The sequence below is a fragment of the Malaclemys terrapin genome, chromosome 10, assembly GCF_027887155.1.
Source record: "Malaclemys terrapin pileata isolate rMalTer1 chromosome 10, rMalTer1.hap1, whole genome shotgun sequence".
NCBI lineage: Eukaryota > Metazoa > Chordata > Testudines > Emydidae > Malaclemys > Malaclemys terrapin.
In genome coordinates this window covers 57,474,041-57,499,802 of record NC_071514.1, presented here as the reverse complement: position 1 = coordinate 57,499,802, position 25,762 = coordinate 57,474,041, and the positions used below count along the sequence as shown (strand labels likewise).

General features: G+C 51.7%; 1 long non-coding RNA gene across 1 annotated transcript; it reads right to left on the bottom strand.

Moving 5' to 3' along the window:
* Positions 1-1,980: 1,980 nt before the first annotated feature.
* LOC128844659 (uncharacterized) lies at positions 1,981-16,894 on the bottom strand. The gene is made up of 4 exons (XR_008446515.1): positions 16,798-16,894; positions 8,999-9,170; positions 6,244-6,329; positions 1,981-4,400 (listed from the first exon to the last, which is right to left on the bottom strand). It is a non-coding gene; the product is annotated as an uncharacterized LOC128844659 (long non-coding RNA).
* Positions 16,895-25,762: the final 8,868 nt, after the last annotated feature.

The following is a 25,762-nucleotide window of genomic DNA, read 5'->3' as shown; positions in this document are numbered from 1 at the left end:
CTCTTGTGACGCTCCCCAAAACCCAAAGCGGGACAGTAACAGCAACAGCCCCATAATTGCACAGCCTCCTTGTTTGAGGAATCAAAAGCTAGCTCTGTGCTTCCTCCACATCTAATGCATACATGCCTCAGGAGGAGTGAGGGATAGACAGTTGCTTTCTCCTTTGCCTGCAATGAGCATCATGTTGGGTAAATAAATACTGGTTTATTAGTGGGTGATGAAAGCCTGGGGCTTCATTCTTTAGACTATGTGTGGGTGGAGGGGGAACAGTTCAGCAAAGATTTGCTAAGCATCCACACTGCCATAGAAGTGACAATACAATAGCAAACGCATTACAGGCTCCCATCAATAAATCTTTATGGCCAGCAGCGCTCTTGACTCTGGGCATGCATTACCAGAGCCCTGCATTTGTTACCAGCCTGCTGAGAATTAGACTATGCAGATGTATCAGTTCTCACATCTCCAAGGACAGTAAAGGATGTGTATAGTTAATGGAGTTGCCTCTCCATATTTGGAAGACCCCTGATCTTTAACTCTGTGTGGGTGGGTGACTCCCCTTTACAGTCGAACTAATGCATATAATCTAAGAGTGGTTGCCAAGTGCTGTCAAACTCAGCTGCCAGCTTGTCAGGGAAGTTTTGCCTGTATCCTGCAACCAAGGATGTGTTATTTCCTGTGGGTGGAAGTAGCGTCCTTCAGGTCTGGAGACATGGGCTAAGGGAAATAGCCATCCTGCCATTCCCTACTGACCATATGCGTATGTTAGGAGAACCTTTACGGAAAGCGGTAACAGGAGCTGTAGGCTGGCTCCTGGACGAGGATGGTCTGTAACATGACGATCTATAGCACTGTGTAAATGGAGAGTACTGAATAACGTGAGACTCTTCCCACTAAACCCTTAAGGGCCTCTAAAATTCTTTGGTTTGAGAGAGACGATAAATGTCTCACCAGCTGTCCACAGTGACGATAAATAGACCCAGTCTCCTAGCGCCTCATCTTCAGTTTAAGCTGGAAATGCAGATAAAAGCGTTACGTAGGGCCCAAGTGCCTACTAAATGCTATTTCTGGGTTGGCATTCTGCGTGCCTGCTCAAAGCCGTTCACTTGTGATCCTGCACTCATATGTATAAACCCTCAGCAGTAGGAAATGCTGGAACCTTTCTGGCTGCTAGATCTCTCCCCTTCTTCGCTGCCACAAGTGCAAGGAGAACAGGTGTTCTGACTGCATGAATGCCTGGTGCTACGGAACTTCGGCTGTCTTGCTTTTGAGTTTCCTTTCAGGCAGAGTTAAATTTAAGTTGCCCTCCCCTATCTGTGTTTGCTCCTTTTGATTACCAAGTCCTGCAGGATGTTGTAGAACATCTTATAGCAGTGCTCCCACCCAGCACGCTCATTCTTTCCCTTAGGAGGGCACCTCCAGTTCTTCCTCATTGTGTGTGCAGGGAGGGGTAGAGGTCTCAGAACCACGGTGGGCTGCAGTTCTGGTTCACTGCTCCTAAATAGCTGACAATATTATAATCCTAGCAGCCGGGTCCTTGCCGCATGGAAACTGGCAAGGTTACAGTCTCCATGGGCACTGAGCACTAGAACCCAAGCTGCTACCTTTCTAAATGACCTTGGGAAGGCTGCTGAGGCAGCCTTAACTGGTGAGGGAAGTTAAGGAGGAAGTTCCCAGCAGTGGCATCCTAGCTGGCACTAGAATCATGCACCAGTGACAGAGTTGGGCTGCCAGGAGCAGCGCCATGAATTGGTCCTAGAATGATGATCACCAAGCAGAGGAATGTGAAGCAGTGACAGGCGTTTATTTGATGTATCTATTGTGTGCATCTCAACCTCAGGAGTTAGTCCAGCATCACCCATAAAACAGGGACCGACCACCAGCCAAATGAATACCCCGGGTCCCATGCTATATGTATACATCTGTACCTGCTCATATATAGTATCCAAGGGGTTTAATGTAAAAAAACGCCTGGCCAGCTGATCTCCATCATGTGCTTTTTATTTATAATCATGAGTCTTCTTGGATTCAGAGATGAAATTAGAAAGATTTATGAACATACAAGTCAGTAGGAAACCCCAGAGGACATTGTTTGGAATGTTAATTGAACTGCCCCCCAACACCCTCCCTTCGGGTTCCCTATGAGCCACTAGTCAGTGAATAAACAGAGCTGGGCGGGAGAAGGCAGTCACAAGCACTGGAGCAACTGACCAGCAGGAAGGGTGTGACACTCCCTGTGCTTGACTCTAATTAGCACACAAAGCACAGGGTTATAACGCACCAGGGAGTGGAGCCGCTCAGCTAGAAGTGCTGCTGAAATTGATAAATGTTCCAACCAAAGGAACTCTTGTATTTCCAGCATGCCCTGCTGCTAGCTGGGTTTGAGAGCAAACTGCTGGGCAGAAAGGGGGTCTGCTCCAGCTGCCACTGAAGTCAATGGTCTTACTGAGCACAGGATCGAGCCCACAGAGAGAAGAGGCCTTTTCTTCTGTGTGTGTCACTCACCTCTGAGCCAAAGCGAGTGCAAAAGGGGCTGGGGAAGATGAAGCTGTGTCCCTCGTGGGCCTTCGCTTTTAGATACACTCGCTAGGCAGAGTGCAATACCACTGCAATGCAGCGATTATGCCATATGGAATAAGGCTCTGCAGGGGTGGTCACAGGCCCATGGGTGCGTACGTAAAGACTGTACGGTGATGAAGGAGAACGTGCAGACTGAATAGAAGCACAGGTCCATGTGAAGTCCCATGTGCTCTCTGAACACTGCTTATTTAGAGGGCTTCATGGAGGAGTCAGAAGCGGCTCTCCTGCCCAGAGCACGGCTGTCTCTGTGACTCTGGCTTCCCTTCGCAGTGCCAGGCAAGCTCCTGTCTAAACTTAGTCCAGTGGCTGTTCCTGAATGCCATGCTCAGGATGTTCCTGAGTACCAGAGAGGGGCGGGGGTGGCAGAGGCCAGGCAGGGACAGGCCCTTTGTTTGGAGCTGGAGTGCTCAGGCCTCCTCACTATCCGTGGCTTCCAAGCTACTGACCGAGTTACTCTCTCATTTGGCTTGTCCTGCTGCAGGGAGTCAGTGTCTCAGACAGTGGAGAGGCTGACTTAACCTGGCCCTGCGATACACCTCCCCAGAGGGAGACGGTGGTGAGTTCTAACCCCTCCCCTACCTGCTGAACAAAGCAGTGTTTGTGGTAGTGTCTCAGGGAGCTGGACTGGGTCACTGGCTAATGGGTTGTGTTTGCTGGCTCCGTAGGACTCAGCAGAAGGCCACTGACCATGCACTACATCCACCGAGTTCTGTGTAAAACCAGCTATGCAGAAAAGAAATGACTCTTTGGGCTTTCCTGAGCTCCCTGAACTAGAGCCCAGTGCCCTTGGCTAGGGACTGGTCTGGCCATTACAGACACAGTGAGCTGGGCTTTCCGAGCATCAGGCCTGCACCAGCACTACCCTAGTTCAGTGGTGTTCTGCAGAACTCTGTCTTCCTTCTGCTGGATCAAAGGAGACAACAGCATGTCAGTGCACAAGATGTGCTTCCTCCCCTGAGCCTGTTCTCCTTCAACTGGTCATATGGACAGTTCTCTTGACTATCGGGGACTGTGCAGGTAGCAATTTAACTCCTTAGAGCCCCCATTCACACAGGCCAAAAGGACCCATGAGCCTGTGTGAATGGAGACTCTATAGGAAAGTGCTGCCAAGACATTTGCCTCCGCTGTCTTCAGCTAAGCCAGGCTGGGCTTTCAGGGGAGCTGTTCCTTCCCTTATGGTCAGTTCTGGTCTGGGCCATGTTCCTTTCCACACTCTGGAAGTATCAGATGACGGGTGTCAGTGAGGGACAAAGCAAGGGATGTTTTCAGAGACCTGGAAGAGTCCCTGGGGCCACTGTTTTAATTGGTGACTACACACACAGGAGTTGCTTTTCAGGACCGGCCCAATGGCCCATCTCGTTGCAATCCCTGATGCCAGTAGTGGCCTTGAAAGGTATAAACTCCCTGTTATGTACAGTACTGTACCACAAGGGGGCAGACTTCCTCTGCTGACCCTAGGCTGATGAGCAACTTCTACCCTGCAGTTTGAGGACCAGTGGGTCTAATTGTACAATGTGAGATTGCTGTAGATGCTATTCTTAGTCAGCGTCATAGGAGTTCCTTTTTATCTTCATCCTTTGTGCACAGAGAAGGAAGAACAAGTGCTGGAGCCAGTGCAGCACAGCTATGTGAGGCCAGGGCCCCACCAGGCCAGCAGTCAAAATTAACACAGAGTTCGATCTGCAGTTGATTGCTGCATAGCAGAAAGAAGCAAGCAAAGAAGAGTCTTTTTGCCATTGGCTCCAGAATCAGTCTGTCCAAGGGAGGAGGCGGGGCTATGGCTCCATGGCCTTGTTATCAATGCCCACTTTCTTTCTGGGGACCTAATTGTGGTTTAAAAAAAAAAAAAAAAAAAGGGTGAAAAGGAAGAACATGTCTACATTCTAGTTATCACGTGATGGGAGCAGGATTCATCTCCCAGGTTGTGCCCACACTTATAGTTTGAACCCAGTTTTGCTTGCTTGGGCCTAGAAACTATGATCAGGAACAGGGATTTCTTGTCTGAGAACCATTTGACGGGAGGTAGTGTCTGCTCAGTCTTTATGGTCCCCCATCACCATATCGTGTCTGCACATCTCCTAGTCCTTAATGCATTACAGCTCCCGTGGGGTGTAGGGAAGTGTCCCCATTTTGCAAGTGGGGAACCGAGGCACACAGAGACTAAGTGACTTGCCCAGGAATGGAACTTGTGTCCCAGATCAACCCCTTAAACACAAGGCCACCTTCCCTTCTGTTCACATCTTACTGTGAAAAGCGCAGGTCACAGAAAGAAATTCCTTCCCACCCCAGTCAGAGGAAGCTGCAGGATTCATGCCAGCAACTGCCGTGGTTAGACAGGGCTTTCATAGAATATCAGGGTTGGAAGGGACATCAGGAGGTCATCTAGTTCAACACCCTGCTCAAAGCAGGACCAATTCCCAACTAAATCATCCAGCCAGGGCTTTGTTAAGCCTGACCGTAAAAACCTCTAAGGATGGAGATTCCACCACCTCCCTAGGTAATCCATTCCAATGCTTCACCACCCTCCTAGTGAAATAGTGTTTCCTAATATCCAACCTAGACCTCCCCCATTACTTGAGACTATTACTCCTTGTTCTGTCATCTGGTACCACTGAGAACAGTCTAGATCAGGGGTAGGGTAGGCAACCTATGGCACACGTGCTGAAGGCAACACGCGAGCTGATTTTCAGTGGCACTCACACTGCCCGGGTCCTGGCCACCAGTCCAGGGGGTTCTGCATTTTAAATTTAATTTTAAATGAAGTTTCTTAAACATTTTGAAACCTTATTTACTTTACATACAATAGTTTAGTTATATATTATAGACTTATAGAAAGAGACCTTCTAAAAAGGTTAAAATGTATTACTGGCACACACACAACCTTAAATTAGAGTGAATAAATGAAGACTCAGCACACCACTTCTGAAAAGTTGCCGACCCCTGGTCTAGATTCATCCTCTTTGGAACCCCCTTTCAGGTAGTTGAAAGCAGCTATCAAAACCCCCTCAGTCTTCTCTTCTGCAGACTAAACAATCCCAGTTCCCTCGGCCTCTCCTCATAAGTCATGTGCTCCAGCCCCCTAATCATTTTCGTTGCCCTCCGCTGGACTCTTTCCAATTTTTCCACATTCTTCTTGTAGTGTGGGACCCCAAACTGGACACAGTACTCTAGCTGAGGCCTCACCAATGTCAAATAGAGGGGAATGATCATGTCCCTCGATCTGCTGGCAATGCCCCTACTTATACAGCCCAAAATGCCGTTAGCCTTCTTGGCAACAAGGGCACACTGTTGACTCATATCCAGCCAAAAGGTGAAGAACCCCCAGGCACCTCTTTATAACCCAAGTCCACCACGTAGCACAGATGGGACAGAGCCATGTAACACGCCAAGGCTGTAGCATGACTCAGTCCTGTCTGTGCCTCAAGACTGAGCTGTGTTTTAACCATGGGGGGACCCGCTCCTCCCCAGCCTGACTGAGGTTTGCTGGGGGGAAGGCTAATTGAACATGCAACACTTCCAATCCAGGAAAGCCGAGGAGGTTTGTGAGGAGCCAAGCCCTGCCTCTCTGCTGTAACCTGTGGGACAGCTGGCTGCCTGAGTCCAGTGCCAGAACGCCAGGCAGGGGATCAGACTCCTCTAGAGACAAACTTTTTTTTTTTTTTTTACCTTCTTGTGTGATTCCCGGGAGTCGCAGCAGCAGCAGCAACAGCAGCAATGGATCAGAGCCAGGAGAACCATCAACAGCACAGTACCTGGGGGAGAATCAAGCAATCACATCCACTTAAGGTCCCTTCCCAGGCTGCTAGCACCAGGGCACCAGCCGTGACTGCTCCTTCTAGAGAGTCAATCGGGCCTGTGTCTCACAGTCCTTCTCCAAGCCTCTGGCAGGATCAAATGTACATGCCCATTGCAGGTGCCCTTCCTGGACTGATGCAATACTCGGAGCAATAGCACGAATGCCTCTTCCATACGCCTCGCTGACCCTTGCATGCTCCCTAGTGCTGCTGAGTCACCCAGCTGGCAGCATGCCATGTGTACAGCAGCTGCTGAATTGTGAGCCCTAAGCATAGTTAAAGCCACTGCGCATTGCTAGAGACAGGAGATGTGGAATTCTTGGACTCCAGATCACTAACCAAGGCAGTTGTCATCTCCAGGGTTCCGCAACCCCCAGCAGTAAGTATGGAGGACCGGGAAAACAGCCATTGGCAGAGAGGGCCAAGCGTGAATCCAACATCTCAAGAAGCCAGGTACAGCCTGACCTACACACACAGCTACACCAGTTTAGTTAAGCTCCTGTGTGGACACTCTTATTGGGGTCCAAAGGTGGCTTGTTTCTGTTTACCTTAAACCAGTTCCTAACTGATGTAAACTAACCTGAACCAAATCCGGTTTAAACCAAATTAAGAGTGTCCATCCAGCCTTTTACATCTGTTTAATTAAACTGGTTTAAACTGGAACCTAAAAGATGAAACTGCTGATATAAACAAGTTCTGTGAGGTTAGGCCCTCAGGCAATAATTCCCACCCATTCCTCCCAGAGCAGACCATTGGGGAGCCCTTTGCAAACCAATGATCTGATCTGGTGCTGCCTGGATGCAGCCTCCTGGAGGAGGCTGGGATGGCAGCTATCTCACACCTCTCCCGCAGGTTTGTGTTGACCTATTTCCTGTTTTAGGGTTTTGATCACCTAGACCCCAAGTCTTCATTGTGTTTGCCTGGGTTCCACGTCCTTCAAACTCATTCATCTGTCCATCTGCACAAAGCACAGCCTGCATGATTGAAGGTGTGGGCGCATGGCATGCGCTGAGTTCCCCAGCTCTACTAACGACATACGTCATGGCCTTTGGGTGAATCTCATGGCCGTGTGTCCAAGCATTATTGCTCAGAGGGAAACAGCATAAGGAAATGATGCATAGAGATTTAATTCATTCTTAACAACAGCACTGTCCCTCTGTGACCCCTGCCCCACAGCCTCATCCTCTGTGTTATAGCCATGCTAGCAACAGCCATAAGCAGGATAATCCCTAGCACGGTTTCTCTGGCCATACTCACAGGCCTTTTAGTTTTGCTGAGAATCATGCAATAAGCCATCCCTGTGATAGCTTCGTACTATGGCTCAATGAGGTGGGGGAGGGGGAATTTCTGTCTACACTGAGCAATAGCAAAAAAACATGCTAGGAGGAATAGGTTTAGACACAGCTATTGGCTGGCCAAGTGGTCATCTGGAGCATCTCCACTGCTGTCTCCCTCCTGTCACTCCTCCCCTTTCTTGCCCTGAATGGTTCATCAGTACCTAGGAGTAATGCAGGTGTCAGCAGTGGGTATGTAGTTGTATGCGTTGTTACACAGTCACATACACGCTGAGGCTTTTGGCATCATGTCGGTCCTCTCTGTGCTAGAAAGTACCATGCTGGGACCCGTAACGTGGTCGGGGCTAAAATACAGCTTGGACTTGGGATCAACACTTGTTCTAACTGCATTCTTGAATGATGCTATGCAGATGGACTTGCCTGAACTGTAGTCTGTTGGCTGCCATCTTGGCCAACATCTCAGGGACTGAACTGGTGACCTGCAGCAAGCTGCTGCACCTTGAGTTAAAGGTTCCTAACTGTGCTGTAACAGACTCACCTCCTCTGCTGACTGGCTCAGCAGGACCTGTGACAAACACTCACCAGGGGTTACAGCAGCACAGTTTGGCCAATGTTTTAAAAACTGGTTCCCTTCTGTCTATTCCCCAGCACAGACCATGTTTTAACTCAGTCTGGTGGCCAGATCCCCAAATACCCCAGATACAGCGCTTCGTTTGGTGGAGATACGAACTTTTTATTGTAATAAGCAGATGATGACCCAATGGCTGGAAGCTAAAGTGAGACAAATTCAGACTAGAAATAAGATGCAGATTTTTAACCGTAAGGGTGATGAGCCATTGGGACAACTTCCCTAGGGATGTGGGGGATTCTCCCTCATGCAAGTCTTTAAATCAACAGTGCGGGTCTTTCTAACAGATCTCTCTAGCTCAAACAGAAGTAGAGGTCTCTGGCTGTGATCTACAGGAGATCAGATTGGATGATCTAATGGTTCCTTCTGACCTTCAAGTGGATGGAATGTCTTACTGTTTGTACAGTGGTAGCACCTATGCCCCCTAGTCCAGTTGTGCTAGATGGTGCACACATTACAGACCATCTTTGCCCCCAAAGACTGGAATTTGCTGGAGGCGCCTACTGCAGTAACTCCAGCTGCTTGTGCCCAGCATCTCTAGACGAGTTTAGAACAACCCTACAGACACTGCACAGATAAGGGTTGGATGGAGGGGCTGGGTTTGCAGCACACCCACAAGTATCTCGTCTGCCCTGTGTGGGAATAGAGACAGCCCCGGGCCATGGGCTCCTAATCCTATGCCCATTGCTTGGCCCCACACTTACCAATGAAGAGGAAGAAGATGGCGAAGGCAGCAATGTCCCAGTCTGACTGGAACATCTGTTTGGTTGCCAGTCTGCTCAGGACATCATTGATCTGGTTGTTGAACTCCTCTCCCAAGTTTTGCCCTTCAGATCCCATTTTTGGTTCCTTTTAGAGTTTCCCCTGTGGTGTGATCTACAGAGGAAGAGAGGGAGGATTGGTGCTGCTAATAACCGCTTCACCCCAGCTGAATGGCATTCCCGTCCCCAAATGCTGGAATATCATTGAGAGACACGATTGCCTTGTCCTGAGCTTTGGCTGCGCTGGGCTTTACCCATATTGGCTGCTGGTTCCCTCTGAAACAGGGGGCCATAGGTGCTGCGTACACAATGACTGCAGCAGTTCAGGCTTGCTTCCCTGCCCCACAGGCCACTGATCCTACTGCTCCAGGGCAGGAAGAGACCAGTGCATTCCGCTTGTGGAGTTCCAGCCCCCAGAGTGGGGAGAGGAGGGTCTCACCCAGTCTGCAGCGGGGTAACCAGGGTGAAGTGGTGCTGGGTGGCCACAAAGGGTTAACAAGTAACAGATCACAGCAGAAGTTGCGGAATGTCTGAGGCCTTGGCCACACAAGAAAGTTGCACCATAACCTGCCTAGAAGCAGACTGTCAGGCTGGTGTGACACCCCCTCCCCACACCCAGGACACTCTTGTTGCAGTTTAACAATGTCTAGCCATCCCTTTATCATGCGTGGGTTAGAATGTCCCAGGAGGAGCCAGCTATGAATTTGCTGTGTGATCTTACACAAGTCACTTGTCTTTTTGTGCCTCGGGTTCCCCATCTGTAAAACCAGCTTGCTCTGGAAGACACACAGATGCGGCAGTGACGGACGTGTTCTAAGAACCTGCACAGAACAGCCTGGAGAAACTTCAGCGCTGTTTACCAAATGCCTGATGGTTCCCTCCAGCCAGCCAGAGCTGGGAGCACAACACAACATTTCAGACAATACCAGTCGTGCCAGTTAAAGATGCAGGAGCAAAAAGTAAACAAACTCTTGTAACTTTGCAAGGCCTGAGTAAAGCTGAGCCCAGCCGAAGCTCACAGGGTAGTCACTCCTTTGGCTGCACGTAGGCTAAGGAGCCTGGAGGGAATTTCTCACACACTCTCCATTATGATGTTTGCAGCAGCATGGAGCAGTGTGCTAGAGACCCAGGCAGCCTGCAGCATGAGAAACAAAGATGCAGTCATTCATATTTCCCAATCTGAACCAAAAAGCTGGCGATTCTGCATCCTGGAAGCTGCCCCTATTGCGAAACTGAAATACTATCGATTCCATAGCGCTGGGCCGATCCCCTGCAGTACTTGTGTTCAGGGCCAGTGCAAGGAAGTTTCGCACCCTAGGTGAAACTTCCACCTTGCGCCATCCCCCCCCCCAGCTAAGCCCCCCCACCCGAGGAGCCCCCCGCAGCAGCTACCCCCCTCTACAGCTAACCCCGCCCGGGGAGCCCCCCTCCACAGCAGCTAACCCTGCCCACTGCCGCCACTCCCCCCTGCCCGGGGAGCACCCCCTGCGGCAGCTAACCCCGCCCGGGGAGCCCACCCCAGCTCACCTCCTCCGCTGAGCACGCCAGCACCGCTCTAATTCTCCTCCCCTCCCAGGCTTGCGGCGCAGATTGGAGGAGACTTAGAGCGGGGACTGTGTGCTCAGCAGAGGAGGCAGAGTGGAGGTGATCTGGGGCGGGGAGCAGTTTAGGGTTACCATATCTCATAAATAAAAAAAGAGGACCCTCCACGGGCCATGGCCCCGCCCATTTCCCCACCCCTAGCCCCGCCCCAACTCCGCCCCTTCCCCCACCCTAACTCCGCCCCCTTCTCCCTCCCACTCCCAGCCAGGGGGAAAGGGCTGCCCCAGTGCTACCAGCATCACGGTTTCCCGGGCAGCCCCCAGACCCTGCGCCCAGCCGGGGGCGCAGGGTCTGGAGGCTGCCCAGCAAACCGTGAAGCCGGTAGCGCTCGGGCTTTGGGCAGCCCCCTTGCCTCCGGACCCTGTGCCCCCAGCCGGGCACTTCCCCTCCAGGGCTCCGGCGGCTCTGCGTAACACTGTATAAGTTACTCTTATACACTGTATAAGTTACACAGAGCCGAAGAGGAGCAGAGCCTCCACAGCTGGAGGCTCTGCTCCTCTTAGGCTCTGTTTAAGAGCCGGACTGCCCCAGCGCTACCGGCTTTGGGCAGCCCCCGTGCCTCCAGACCCTGCGCCGCCGGAGCCCGGGAGGGGAAGTGCCCGGCTGGGGGCGCAGGGTCCGGAGGCAAGGGGGCTGCCCGAAGCCGGTAGCTCTCGGGCAGCCCAGTTCTTAAACAGAGCCTCCAGCGGCTGGGGCTCTGTGTAACTGACACTGGGTCAGTTACACAGAGCCCCTGCGGCTGGAGGCTTTTCTCCTCTTTGGCGCTGTGTAACTGACCCTGGGTCAGTTACACAGAGCCGCGGGGACTGGAGCCTCCAGCCGCCGGGGCTGTGTGTAACTGACACAGTGTCAGTTACACAGAGCCCCAGCCGCTGGAGGCTCTGTTTAAGAGCCCGGCTGCCTGAACGCTACCGGCTTCGGGCAGCCCCGTGCCTGGAGACCCTGCGCCGCCGGAGCCCGGGAGGGGAAGTGCCCGGCTGGGGGCGCAGGGTCTCCAGGCACCGGGCTGCCCGAAGCCGGTAGCTCTCGGGCAGCCCGGCTCTTAAACAGAGCCTCCAGCGGCTGGGGCTCTGTGTAACTGACACTGTGTCAGTTACACACAGCCCGGGCGGCTGGAGGCTCCAGTCCCGGCGGCTCTATTTAAGAGCCGGGCTGCCCGAGAGCTACCGGCTTCGGGCAGCCCCGTGCCTCCAGACCCTGCGCCCCCAGCCGGGCACTTCCCCTCCCGGGCTCCGGCGGCGCAGGGTCTCCAGGCACGGGGCTGCCCGAAGCCGGTAGCGTTCAGGCAGCCGGGCTCTTAAACAGAGCCGCCATTTTCCCGGACATGTTCTGCTTTTTGGCAATTCCCCCCGGACGGGGGTTTGACTGCCGAAAAGCCGGACATGTCCGGGAAAAAGAGGACGTATGGTAACCCTAGAGCAGTTCCCCTGTGCGTCCCCCCCCCCCCCATTACTGCGGGCGGCCCTCCCCGCGCCCCAGCTCACCTCCACTCCACCTCCTCGCCTGAGCGGGCTTTTAGGCGCCCTCAACCACTAGGTGCCCTAGGCAGCCGCCTAGTTTGCCTAGTGGTTGCACCGGCCCTGCCTGTGTTATCACTCTAAGGGGGTGTGGAAGGGTGAGGGATAGAAGCAAGGAATCCTCCTGTGCTCTGCCACTGCCATGCAGGGAAAGCCACATGGTGCAATTTGGGAAACCTGCCCAGATTTCATAGGGATACGCCCAGCAAGTCTCAAACAAGCCCTTGTAGTTCCCAAGGCTGCAGCCTGACACCAGAGCTGCATTCTTTCTAGTGGGAGACATGACCTGCTACTGCTAGAAACACTCACACCAAATAGCAAACCACCCCTTGTGGGCCAGGGCAGTCCCTGTTCCATTTACTGACTGACCTACAATGTATTGCAGGGAAAGAAACCATTTTCACACCACCAACTCATGAAAGTCTCCTGCTCTGTCCCTGCCTGCAAACCTGATTGCTGCCCACCATCCCCTGCTGCAGACAGAGACTACAGGGCTCTGGGAGCACGGGTGAAGGAGTTTGGAGCACAGGTGGTATTCTCTTCAATTCTTCCTGTTAAAGGTAGGGGCCCGGGCAGAGACAGATGCATCATGGAGGTGAATGCCTGGCTGCGAAGATGGTGTCGCCAGGAGGGCTTTGGCTTCCTAGACCACGGGATGCTATTCGAGGAAGGACTGCTAGGCAGAGATGGCGTTCACCTTTCGAGGAGAGGGAAGACCCTATTCGGACACAGACTGGCTAACCTAGTGAGGAGGGCTTTAAACTAGGTTCGACGGGGACAGGTGAGCAAAGCCCACAGGTAAGTGGGGAACATGGAGACCGGGGAAATGGGTCGGAAACAAGAGGGAGTGTGGGCTATATTGGCAGAGAGAAAGGAGAGTCAGGAAAAAACTGGGAGGAAAGATCAAACCAGTATCTTAGATGCCTATATACAAATGCGAGAAGTATGGGGAATAAGCAGGAAGAACTGGAAGTGCTAATAAATAAATACAACTATGACATTGTTGGCATCACTGAAACTTGGTGGGATAATACACATGATTGGAATGTTGGTGTGGATGGGTACAGCTTGCTCAGGAAGGATAGACAGGGGAAAAAGGGAGGAGGTGTTGCCTTATATATTAAAAATGTACACACTTGGACTGAGGTAGAGATGGACATAGGAGACGGAAGTGTTGAGAGTCTCTGGGTTAGGCTTAAAGGGGCAAAAAACAAGGGAGATGTCATGCTAGGCGTCTACTACAGGCCACCTAACCAGGTGGAAGAGGTGGATGAGGCTTTTTTCAAGCAACTAACAAAATCATCCAAAGCCCAAGATTTGGTGGTGATGGGGGACTTCAACTATCCGGATATATGTTGGGAAAATAACACAGCGGGGAACAGACTATCCAACAAATTCTTGGACTGCATTGGAGACAACTTTTTATTTCAGAAGGTTGAAAAAGCTACTAGGGGGGAAGCTGTTCTAGACTTGATTTTAACAAATAGGGAGGAACTCGTTGAGAATGTGAAAGTAGAAGGCAGCCTGGGTGAAAGTGATCATGAAATCATAGACTTTGCAATTCTAAGGAAGGGTAGAAGGGAGAACAGCAAAATAGAGACAATGGATTTCAGGAAGGCAGATTTTGGGAAGCTCAGAGAGCTGATAGGTAAGGTCCCATGGGAATCAAGACTGAGGGGAAAAACAACTGAGGAGAGTTGGCAGTTTTTCAAAGGGACACTATTAAGGGCCCAAAAGCAAGCTATTCCGCTGGTTAGGAAAGATAGAAAATGTGGCAAAAGACCACCTTGGCTTAACCACGAGATCTTGCACGATCTAAAAAATAAAAAGGAGTCATATAAAAAATGGAAACTAGGACAGATTACAAAGGATGAATATAGGCAAACAACACAGGAATGCAGGGGCAAGATTAGAAAGGCAAAGGCACAAAATGAGCTCAAACTAGCTACGGGAATAAAAGGAAACAAGAAGACTTTTTATCAATACATTAGAAGCAAGAGGAAGACCAAAGACAGGGTAGGCCCACTGCTTAGTGAAGAGGGAGAAACAGTAACAGGAAGCTTGGAAATGGCAGAGATGCTTAATGACTTCTTTGTTTCGGTCTTCACCGAGAAGTCTGAAGGAATGCCTAACATAGTGAATGCTAATGGGAAGGGGGTAGGTTTAGCGGATAAAATAAAAAAAGAACAAGTTAAACATCACTTAGAAAAGTTAGATGCCTGCAAGTCACCCGGGCCTGATGAAATGCATCCTAGAATACTCAAGGAGCTAATAGAGGAGGTATCTGAGCCTCTAGCTATTATCTTTGGAAAGTCATGGGAGACGGGAGAGATTCCAGAAGACTGGAAAAGGGCAAATATAGTGTCCATCTATAAAAAGGGAAATAAAAACAACCCAGGTAACTACAGACCAGTTAGTTTAACTTCTGTGCCAGGGAAGATAATGGAGCAAGTAATTAAGGAAATCGTCTGCCAACACTTGGAAGGTGGTAAGGTGATGGGGAATAGCCAGCATGGATTTGTGAAGAACAAATCATGTCAAACCAATCTGATAGCTTTCTTTGATAGAATAACGAGCCTTGTGGATAAGGGTGAAGCGGTGGATGTGGTATACCTAGACTTTAGTAAGGCATTTGATACGGTCTCGCATGATATTCTTATCGATAAACTAGGCAAATACAAATTAGATGGGGCAACTATAAGGTGGGTGCATAACTGGCTGGATAATCGTACTCAGAGAGTTGTTATTAATGGTTCCCAATCCTGCTGGAAAGGCGTAACGAGTGGGGTACCGCAGGGGTCTGTTTTGGGACCGGCTCTGTTCAATATCTTCATCAACGACTTAGATATTGGCATAGAAAGTACGCTTATTAAGTTTGCGGATGATACCAAACTGGGAGGGATTGCAACTACTTTGGAGGACAGGGTCATAATTCAAAATGATCTGGACAAATTGGAGAAATGGTCTGAGTTAAACAGGATGAAGTTTAACAAAGACAAATGCAAAGTGCTCCAATTAGGAAGGAAAAATCAATTTCACACATACAGAATGGGAAAAGACTGTCTAGGAAGGAGTACGGCAGAAAGGGATCTAGGGGTTATAGTGGACCACAAGCTAAATATGAGTCAACAGTGTGATGCTGTTGCAAAAAAAGCAAACATGATTCTGGGATGCATTAACAGGTGTGTTGTGAGCAAGACACGAGAAGTCATTCTTCCGCTCTACTCTGCTCTGGTTAGGCCTCAGCTGGAGTATTGTGTCCAGTTCTGGGCGCCGCATTTTAAAAAAGATGTGGAGAAACTGGAAAGGGTCCAAAGAAGAGCAACAAGAATGATTAAAGGTCTTGAGAACATGACCTATGAAGGAAGGCTGAAAGAATTGGGTTTGTTTAGTTTGGAAAAGAGAAGACTGAGAGGGGACATGATAGCAGTTTTCAGGTATATAAAAGGGTGTCATAAGGAGGAGGGAGAGAACTTGTTCACCTTAGCCTCTAAGGATAGAACCAGAAACAATGGGTTTAAACTGCAGCAAGGGAGGTCGAGATTGGACATTAGGAAAAAGTTCCTAACTGTCAGGGTGGTTAAACACTGGAACAAATTGCCTAGGGAGGTTGTGGAATCTCCGTCTCTGGAGATATTTAAGAGTAGGTTAGATAAATGTCTATTAGGGATGGTCTAGGCAGTATTTGGTCCTGCCATGCGGGCAGGGGACTGGACTCGATGACCTCTCGAGGTCCCTTCCAGTCCTAGAATCTATGAATCTATGAATCTATGAAAAACCTGCTCCTCCTGCCAAGGGAGACCTCCCATCCCTGGGGAGACCACCAGTCAGGGGAGACCTGCCTGCCAAAAGAGCACCGGTTCCCTAACCAGCCAACCACCCAGGCCCCCCATGAGAGGGGATGTACTTCCTGCCTGGCCATGGGGTGGCCCACCTGCCACAACCACTGTATGAGGGCTAGCTGCCAGGGCACGGAGCCAGATCTCGGTGGGAAGCAGAGGATGGACCAGGAGGGTCTGAGCGGCTCCACTTATGTGTACCCAGCTAGCCAGCCTGGCACATTTTTGGATGTGGCCCCTACTTGTGGGCACCTCAGGGCTGGGGCTCCTGACCCGAAGGCCTACGCCAGCAGAACCTCCTTGGAGCGGTGAGATCCTGCCAGGGGTTCCTAACTCCCCAGGGACAGAGCGCCGTACAGCTATGGAGCACCCTGCAATCCCACCACGCTCTGAGGCTCTGGCCATTGCAACCCCCGGCACTTCCTCCCCGCTGGGCCCTGCAGTGGCTCCCACAGAGAGAACCCCCTGGAAGAGGTTCCCTCATTTCCTTTAGCAGCCCCAGCCCTCTCAGCGCCCGCCCTCATACCTGCCTTGACCCTATCCCTGGGCGCACCACCACAGCCTCTTGGCTGGCCCTTGCCCCCGAGGATCTGCAACCCCAGAGTGGGCTGTGGGAGCTGGCTCCTGGTGAGCAGAGAGCTCCCAGAACGAGGAAGTAACTTCAGTTCCCCAAACTCGCCTCTGAGACAGACCCAGAACTGCAGCCCTGGCTGAGCAGCACAACCCCCGGGGCGCAAATAACCCCCCTTCCCTGAAAGGGCAGCTTCCTGAGCGGAATGTTTACCTTGGGACCCTCTTCGAGCGCTTCTTCCAGCCGTTCTCCTCTCTGCAGCAAGCTGCGCTCCCTGGGCTCCACTTCCTGGTTCCTTCTGGTGCCAGCTGCACAAGGATGTTGATTGGCATCCACCTGAGTCCAAGGAGTGGCAGACACACCTCCAGCGTCCTCCCCCTTTGGGGAAGGAAAGGCTTGCGGGGGAGGGGGGGTAGCGTAGGCTGCTTGTTTTGCTTCGTCCTGGCAGCATCCACCTGCTGAGGGCTGCTGTTGGCAGAGCTTTCATGGAGATCCCCCTCTGCACCTTGCAACCGGGGTTGGCCCGGGGCTTCAGAAGCCCTTATACCATGGTTTGGGGAGCAGTGGCTTGTGGGTTGTTTGAAAACACCAGGCTCAGCTCTGTCAGACTGGGGCAGTGCCGGACTTGTAGCTTCCCATCCGTTGTAGATTGCCGTGGTTCAGCTGAGCTAAAGTCCTCATCCCACAGGCTGTGACCAACTGTTACAGCCGATGCTTGTGGGAGGCATGCGACAGCTGCTGTCTGAGGACACAAGGTGATGTATGGGCACTGCAGGCTCACAAAGCTCCAAGCAATCAATGGCTTCTTGCACTAGTGTCCCATGGCCCCAGCCCGGCAAAGGGGGGAAGATTTCCTGAGATTGTTCCTCTGCTGAAGCAGCGTCGCAGAAGCGGGATGTTATGGCCCAGAGTTAACAAGGCTGCAGGATGGAGGCCTCCCACTGCTAGGCTAGCTCATGGACAGCTCCCTTTTCACTCATAACACCACTTATTTCTCAGTCACTTTCTTCCCTTGCCCTGCAGCACAGCATCCAGCCTGGGACATCTGAAATGCTGCTTGCAGAGCGTGCTGTAGGCACCAAGCCCGCCACAGGGGTGAAGGTGGGAGGCCAGCGACAGAGAGCCCTGAGAGACACCAACAGAGAGGGACCTGGAAGAGGAGAAGCCAGGCAGGCAGAGGCAACCAAACTAAAAGGGGGGAACAATCAACAGGCTGCAGAGCGAGTGAGGGAGACGCGGACAGAGTCTGGGTCCCGGGCTCCACCCTGAAGAGGTCGCTGTGGACCTTGGGGAGCAGTCTGAGAGGGGTGGAGAAAGCGGAAGCCAGACTGGAGGGTCCCAGAGGGACATATCAACAGCACCGTCACTTAAGAAACCCATTAAAGGGAAGGAAAACAGCTTGGGTGGGAGCTGCACCCTGGCTCTCCTCTTACTTGACAGGAAGGAAAGGGAGCCACAGAGCTGACCCCCCTCGTTGTCCTGGGCACAGGAGGAAGGAAGCAGTGATGCAAGGCTAGGATGGAGCAATGACTGGCTCTTATGCATCCTTTGCCCCCCTTAACAGGAACTGCCCCACTGAGCAGCTCTCTGCCCCTCTCCCCGGGTGCTCTTGATGCCGTGACTTGCAGGCTCCCTGGAGGCCCGCACGGGTGGTAGCGCCCCAGGAGAACAGCTGATCAGACTGGAGAGACGCTGGAGCCGAGTGGACCCGGCCCGCAGTCAAATAGATGCAGGGCAGGCCAAAGCAGCTGATGGGTGTGGGCTGAGCTTTGGGGGTGTGACAGCTCATCAAGCGAGGCACATGGAAGTGCAGGGCATCCGTCACACCAGGCAATCAGGCTGCTTCTTCAGGGGCCAAAATATGGGTTTAGCAGCGTAACTTCCAGACAGAACGGTTGTCCTGAGTCTCCAGCAGACTCGGCTGAATAACAAAAACATAGATTCACCAAGAGATGCAACTAAACAGTTGGCTTCTCCGTGCTGCTGCTTGCAGGGGTGTGTTATTTGTGGGTAGCCAGGTGGCCAGTGGGCAGTTGAGAAAATGTTTCTGAATTGCAGAGATTTCAACGTGTTTTAAAATTCTTCCAGGAAAAAAAAATCATCTCAGAAATATGTTGCTCTATTTGTCACCTAAAGTAGGGTGCTGGGCGGGCCAGTGGTTAGGTCACTCCTTTGGACTATAGGAGACGAAGGGTCAATTCCTGCTTTGCCACAGACTCTGAAACAGGGTGACTTTGGCCAAGTCCCTTGGTTGCTCTGTGCCTCAGTTTCCCCCTCTGTACAATGGGGATAATAGCAGTGCCCTACCTCAAAGTGGTGGCGTGAGAATAAATACATTAAAAATCATGACTGATGCTATGGTGATGGCCAGATCCGTACAAGAGGCAGAGCACCTCACATATGTTAATGAGTTGATTCTCAAATCCTTGTGAGGGAGCTTCCTATTAACCCCTCCCTCTTTTGCAGAAACGGAGGCACAGTGCAGGTAGGGGAGCTAGCCGAGGTGGAGCTGGGAACTGAAGCCAGGCAACTGAGGTGATGCAATGTCAGTGGCTGGAGAGGATTTGAAAGCTGTTGTAAAGGAAGCACATTTGGCAACGGGCGGGCTGTGGGGAGGTGACTGATGGTGCAGCCCCCGGTGGGCACTGAGGCCAGCCTGGAGGGGGAGATTGCATTAACTTTGTTGGCAACAGGAAATTCTTCTCCGTTCTCAATTGCCCAGTCATTGCTGCACAGCTCCGAGGATTAATCCTGTCAAATTGGAAAGCAGGTGCACACGGCAGCGAAGTCCGGTGTGATGGGGATGGTTTGATGACCCACTTTCACAGGGCTGACAGGTACATGGCTCAGCCCTACTCCTGCCCCAGGCAGCTCAAGGGCACTCAGGTGATTCTGCAGCCATGAGGCCAGAAGGCAGGCCGTGAGAAAATGGAATTGGCTGGAGTGGGGCAGGCAGCCTCGGGAAGTCATTTCTCAGGTACACCGGCTACTGGAGAGATCAGCTAACCAGCTGTACGGATGTCACGCTGGCTGGGAAAAGCTAAGTGAGATTACTCCTGCATCATAGGCTTCCCGGTGGGAGAGAAAATGAACGAGAGAAGCAACAGATAGAAAGGAAATGGCCTGGAGTGGGAGGAGAGAGGCAAAGCCTTGATGACGGGGACAGCAGTTTGCAGATGGCCAGGGATTTTTATAAGGATTTTTGAATGCAAAGAGCAAAGTGAATTCTGATGTGTAACAAAGGTACAGTTGGCCTGTGGAACTCACTGCCACAGGATCTCAGTGAGACCAAGAGATTAGCAGGATTCAGAAAAGGATTGGACGTTTCTGTGGACATCCAGAGTAAATTCCGAACATAAAGAAGGAGTTCTGGACAGGATACAAACCCTCCAGCTTCAGGGCATGAGCTACACTCTAGCAATTATGGATCAGGAGGGAAATTTCCATGGGGGTAGGGTGATCCCATAGCTGCTACTGCAGGGTTTATTGCACCTTCCCCTGAATCATCTGGTAATGGCCACAGCAGAGCCAGGATACTGGGCTAGATGAACCCCAGGTCTACTCCCATCTGGCAGTGCCTGCATTCACATAACAAACAGTCAGTACAGACTGAGTGTCCTTGCAGCCAGCTTCTAATTAACCACACGTAGACCTGTGCCCTTCCGAATGCGTACACAGAAATTAACTCCTGAACAACAGAGATTGGGGATCAGCCCTCTTGGGGGCCGCGCTTTATACACAGAGGTTTATTAGAAGCACTGCTTAGCAGCTTCCTCAGGACAGCACCCCATCTGCCAGCTGGGACGCCGGCAGGGTGAGCGTCCCAACAGCAGCACCTTCCCAGTGCAGACCAGGTGGGATGCTAGCTCCTGATCATGCATGGGAACGTTTTGTGTGCTGCCGGTACAAGCACACCCAGATATCCTCAGCTTAGCTAAGATGTTGGGATGTGTCCGTGAATGGGACTGGTACGTAAGTGATCTGCCTTGGCACTCAGCTCAAAGAAACCTTGTTCTGATTGCTCGCCTTGTAACCTCACTAAGGTGTCCTGGTGGCCTGGCTCCCTCCGGTGCGATAGTAGAGGGGAGAGATGGAACCTGTGCAGAGCTGTCTGACGTTCTCCATAACAAGTGGGATCCCAGAGGTTGGTCTCCAGTAGATGGCCCCATTGCACCACACTTACCAACCCTGGCAGGCTGGGCAGCGTGCACGGCATTGTATGCACCCTGATGCCCCACTCTGCTCTGGCTAAATGGATTTGCCATCACTCTGTTGCCCTGCCACCTTCCCTCTCTCGTCTCACCTGGCCCCTGTTGGCAGGAACTAATTCCTCCCTCCTTGCCCTTCTTCCGAGCCGGAACCACGTCCCCTTCTTGCTGGGTTCGTCTCAGCTCCGGCGTGGGTGGGATGGAGAAGCTTGTGTCCAGCTGGTGCTAGGGCAGGGCCGTGGGACACCTGGATCCAGTGCCTGTGAAGCACGCGGAGTCCCATGGTACGTTTGGAGAGTCGGTGTGTCCCAGGGACATGGCCCTCAGCTGGGCCTCAGGAGACTTTGCTCCTGGCTCTGCCGCACCCTCGGGTAAGTGCCTTCCCCACTGGGCCTCTGTTTTCCCCACACACTCTAAACAGACAAAGGGGGAAAGCTCTGCAGGGCAGGGACTGGCTCTTGCTATGTGTGTGTTTAGCCCCAGCACGCAGGGAGGGGCCCTGCTCTCGGTTGAGGCCTGCTAGGTATCGTTGTGATTTAACAAAGTCTGCCTGGAGCACGACTGATACGTAGGACTGTGCTATGTCGGGGGACCAACCCAGCTCGGGGGACTCAAATCTACTGTGTGGAGCATCAGCAGCAGGGTTCGAATGTGGTTAGCAACCAAAGCAGCTGACGGTGTTTCCCTCCTGACAGTAGCCTGGCACCTGGCTGTCTTTCTGTAACCAGTTTAACAAGCTGATTTCCACTCTGGCCAGGACCCTCTGATCTGCTTGGCGTAACCAGTGCAGCTGGTCTTGCTCCCGCTTAGTTCATGGTGCAATAGGGCATCCCACAATGCACTGCTGCTAGTGCTGCTCTGGACTCTATCTCATGCTGGGGCACTATAGCAGAGCTGCTCAGATTTCCCCACAATGCACTGATACAAGCCTGGTTACACTGCACAGGACGTGAGGAGACACAAAGTCTAGTCTATATAGCAGGGATAGGCAACTTTAAGGTAGTAGAGGACCACAAGTTCATGAAAACTCTTTGGTGCACCAGGAGTGGTGATATAGGGGTGTAATGGGGGGAGGGGAGAGTGTCAGGTCCTGCCCTCGGGTGGGTGGGAGACACTGCTGGATCGCCAACTCTGAGCTGGTCTGGGGCAGGCCAAATAAAATAACCTGGCAGCCTGGATGTGGCCCCCGGGCCGCCAGTTGTCCATCCCTGCTATATAGGACCTTATACGGCGCTCATCATTGTAGAATCTGAACGTCTTCCAGTAGTTCATTAAAGAATATGCCTACACATCTGTCCCATGTTGTGTGTTCTCTCATCATCTCCCCAGTGGATTCTCTCTGCTGTCTGGTTCATCCTGGCATTGGGAGATGCTTCAGCCCCGGTGAGCATGTCTAGCAGAGAAAGCAGCCTTGGACACACTAATCACAGAAATGATTCAGAAAAACCTGCCATCCCACAGATTTCCAGGCCCGTATCACCTGGGTCCATTCAATGCAGAGAACATGAAAAGTAGAGATTGGGGCTGATGCTGGGACATCCAGAGCTGGTCAATGGATCAGTGCTAAATTCCCAGGAGAGAACAATGCTGCAGCGGTGGGTGTGTTCCTCCTCAGGCCTGCTGGACCAGACGGCTTACAGACACAAGGCATAGAAAGTGGAAGGAGCTCCTACCTCTGCAGATAGTTTGTCCATGTCTCACTGCTGTAGCGTCCTTCATGAAGCCAGCAGAGAGCGTTTGGGTCTTTGGGGGCCCGGTCATGCTTTTGCCCAGCATTTCCCATCGGGCGTTGCAGCTTGTCCCCAGGTACAATGCTGCTATCTGAATACAGTGAATGGCTGATCTATTTGTGTGACTCCAAGTCCCCCAGCCAGAATAAACCATGAATAGATGTGCTGGATGCAGCTGATCTTCTCCGGAGGCTGCTGCTGGCCTCTCTTTCTCTGACTCTGTTTTGCCTCCTTCATGTCACTGAATCTCTCTCTTTTCCTAGTCCCTCAGGAACTGGATAGCACCCCTCCAGTGCCTTCTGTGCAAGGATCTCAAAGCGCTGCGCAGACATTAGAGAATTCAGCCTCACCACGCCCTGGGAGGCAGGTAAAGTTTCCCCGATTTGACAGATGTGGACACCAAAGCACAGACAGCACCTTGCCTAAAGTCACAGAGCGAGTTAGCCACCGAGCCGGGAATAAAACTCCAGCTCTCCTGACTGCAAGTCCTCTGCACTAAGACATCCTGCTTTCCTGAAAAGTCACCTGAGCCATTTCCTCCTTTTGCTGCTAGACAGAACAAAGAACCAGTTCCTAATAAAGTCTTTACAAGAAAGATCATTTGGATCCGCAGGTGGCCTGGGCAAGATTACAAGAGTTTGCCGCACCGCCCTCAATCAGCGTGAGGCCAGGGAAATGGGCAGCAACCGCGTTTGCTCTACCTGGGAGGTGTCAGCTTGAAATCTATCCATTGCACAGTTTCATCCTGTAGATTTAAAGAGTTGTTCAAAAAGCCATTGTTGGTTGGAGATGTTCCATCTACAACACTTACAGCGAGAGGCCTTAATTTAAACCCCTGTTGGTGGGCTCCATATACACCAGCCCCACTGGAAACCTCAGACTTTGTGTGTTGAGTGAAACCTCCTGATGTGGTTTAAAGAGCTTTATTACAGCAGCCAGAGGCAGGCTGATTCCCTGTCTCCAGAGAAAGGTCAGAAGGACAAGGCACTTTCTTTACAGCACGTGTACAGCGGGAGAGTGACTCAGCAGCCACAGCGGGGACTGGAGCGATGCACTGGGAAGCAGTGAAAGCGTATTACAATTAGCAGCATCAGAAGGGAAACTAAGTCACTGGTCTCTGCTAGGGAAGGTGAGTGGGGAAGAGGGCCGTGTGCAGTTGTGATGTCTGTGCCACCTCTTCATGACTCTGAGAAAGCAATTCAAGCCCCAGCAGCCCTGGGAGCCAGTTCCTTCTCCGTCAGGTCTCCAGTCAACAGGAGTATGGGGACATCTATCTACCACAGCACTGCGTCTCAGAGCGCAGGTCAATGGACTTGGGCTCACATGGGTCGGGTGCTGGGTTGAAAATGGCAGTGTAGACGATACTGCTTGGCCTGGAGCACAGGCTCTGAGGCTGTCCCCCATTGTCGGGGTGCAGAGCCTGGGCTCCATCCCAAGACCAATGTCTACTTGGCTCTTAGCAGCCCCATGAGCCCAAGTCAAGTGACCCAAGCTCTGAGACTCAGCCCCAAGGGTCTTTTATTGCAGCGTGTGACACAACATACAAGCTGCTGGCTGGAAAACAGCCCTGCCAAGAAGCCAATTCTCAGGCAACTGAGCGACAGTCTTCACTGCAGTGTTAGCTCAAGAGGAGAGAACTTGATCTATCCCAGTTCGAGTGAAAGTGGTCACACTGCAAAACAGCACTGGAGCAGCACAGGGTGAATGGATTAGGAGCACAGTGGGTCTGTCTGGCCAGCAAAGAAAAACCCACAACTGGCCCGTGCCAGCTGACTTGGGCTCATGGGGCTGTTTCATTGCTGTGTAGACTTCTGACCTTGGGCTGGAGCTTATCTCCAGGACCCTCCCACGCCAGTGTCAGCAGTTCTCAATCATCAACACACACACCCCTGCCAGGCCAGCTAGCTGGAGTTTACAGCACCACTTACCTTAAGCTAGAGACTGGTGTGTGTGGATGGAAGTTGCATTAGGGGCAACACTCACATTATAGCTCAAGCGAATGCTGCAGTGAAGACAAGCCCTATGAACAACAGGCCAGATCCTCAGCTTGTGTAAATCCGTTAGCTCCATTGAAGCCAGTGGTGCTTTGCCAGCTGTGGATCTGGCCAGGAACAGTAAGAGAAGATCTGCTTGGAGAGCAATGGCTGGCATTGGAGATGCATGCTGAAGGCAGATGAGTTCACAGAGACAGCAGCAGCTGAAGTGTCTGGCTCTGCTCTGGGAAGTGGCTTTGTAATAACGGCACCTTCTCACTTGGCAGGTCTGCTCCCTGGGTGTGTCAGAGTGAAGGCTGCAGGGACATAACTAAGGGCATCCTTTTTCTTTCCTGGTGACCCTGCTAAGGGGGTCAGCTGGGCTGTATCCTGAATCAAAAGAGTTTATTAAACTCCAATCGGTTACAGCTGTGCAAACCCACCCAGGGCTGGTCAGGCTGTGCAGGTGTTCTGAAGACAGGAATTGGCCTGTAGTGTCTTTATTATTGGTGAGATACTGAGCCCTACACATATCTCCCACGTTCTGGGCTTGGTTTGTAGTTAAAAGGGAGATATTTGTTAAAAATCTATAAATGAATCCCATTTGATGTGAAATGGCTGAAGGGTGATAGCCATAGGGTGCCACCATGGCATTGGTCCGGAGTCATAATTCAGGGCAGAACCATGCTTCAAAGAAATGTCTCTTCGTGTGGATCTCCTGACCAGGGTAAGGAAGGGTGGCTCCTCTGTAGCATTTGCACTGGGGACTGTGATTCTCAATAGTTCAGGAGTGGAAAACAGGGCTGGTCTGGGTCAGAGCTTGTACAGGAGCCCTCTAAGAGGTGGCACTGCTCTTCCCTCTGAGTTAATGCTAAATATGTGTTTGTGCTGCTGGAGATACCATGGCTCCAGTGGAACTAAATGGAAACTTCTCAGTCTTTAAGGTCACTAAAACTCTTGAGACATGTTGACAGGAGCAGCAGTGGGATGCCTTACGTGCTGGACAGCTTCCATGTGGGTCATTGTACCTACCTGCCTACAACCCCCTCACACCGATGCAGGGCTTTTTCTCTTCCAGCCCAAGTGGTTGTGTGGTGGGTGTTTCACCCCTGTGGTGGGTAAAGCAATTCCTCTATGGCTCTAAAGCGCTTTGGGGGTGCAAGGGGTGCTATAAATGAAGTGATTCTTCTCTGGGCCCTGGTCTCCAGCTTTCCAATGCAGAAACCTTCATTAAACAAGCTACCCATAAATAGATGCTCTTTAATAC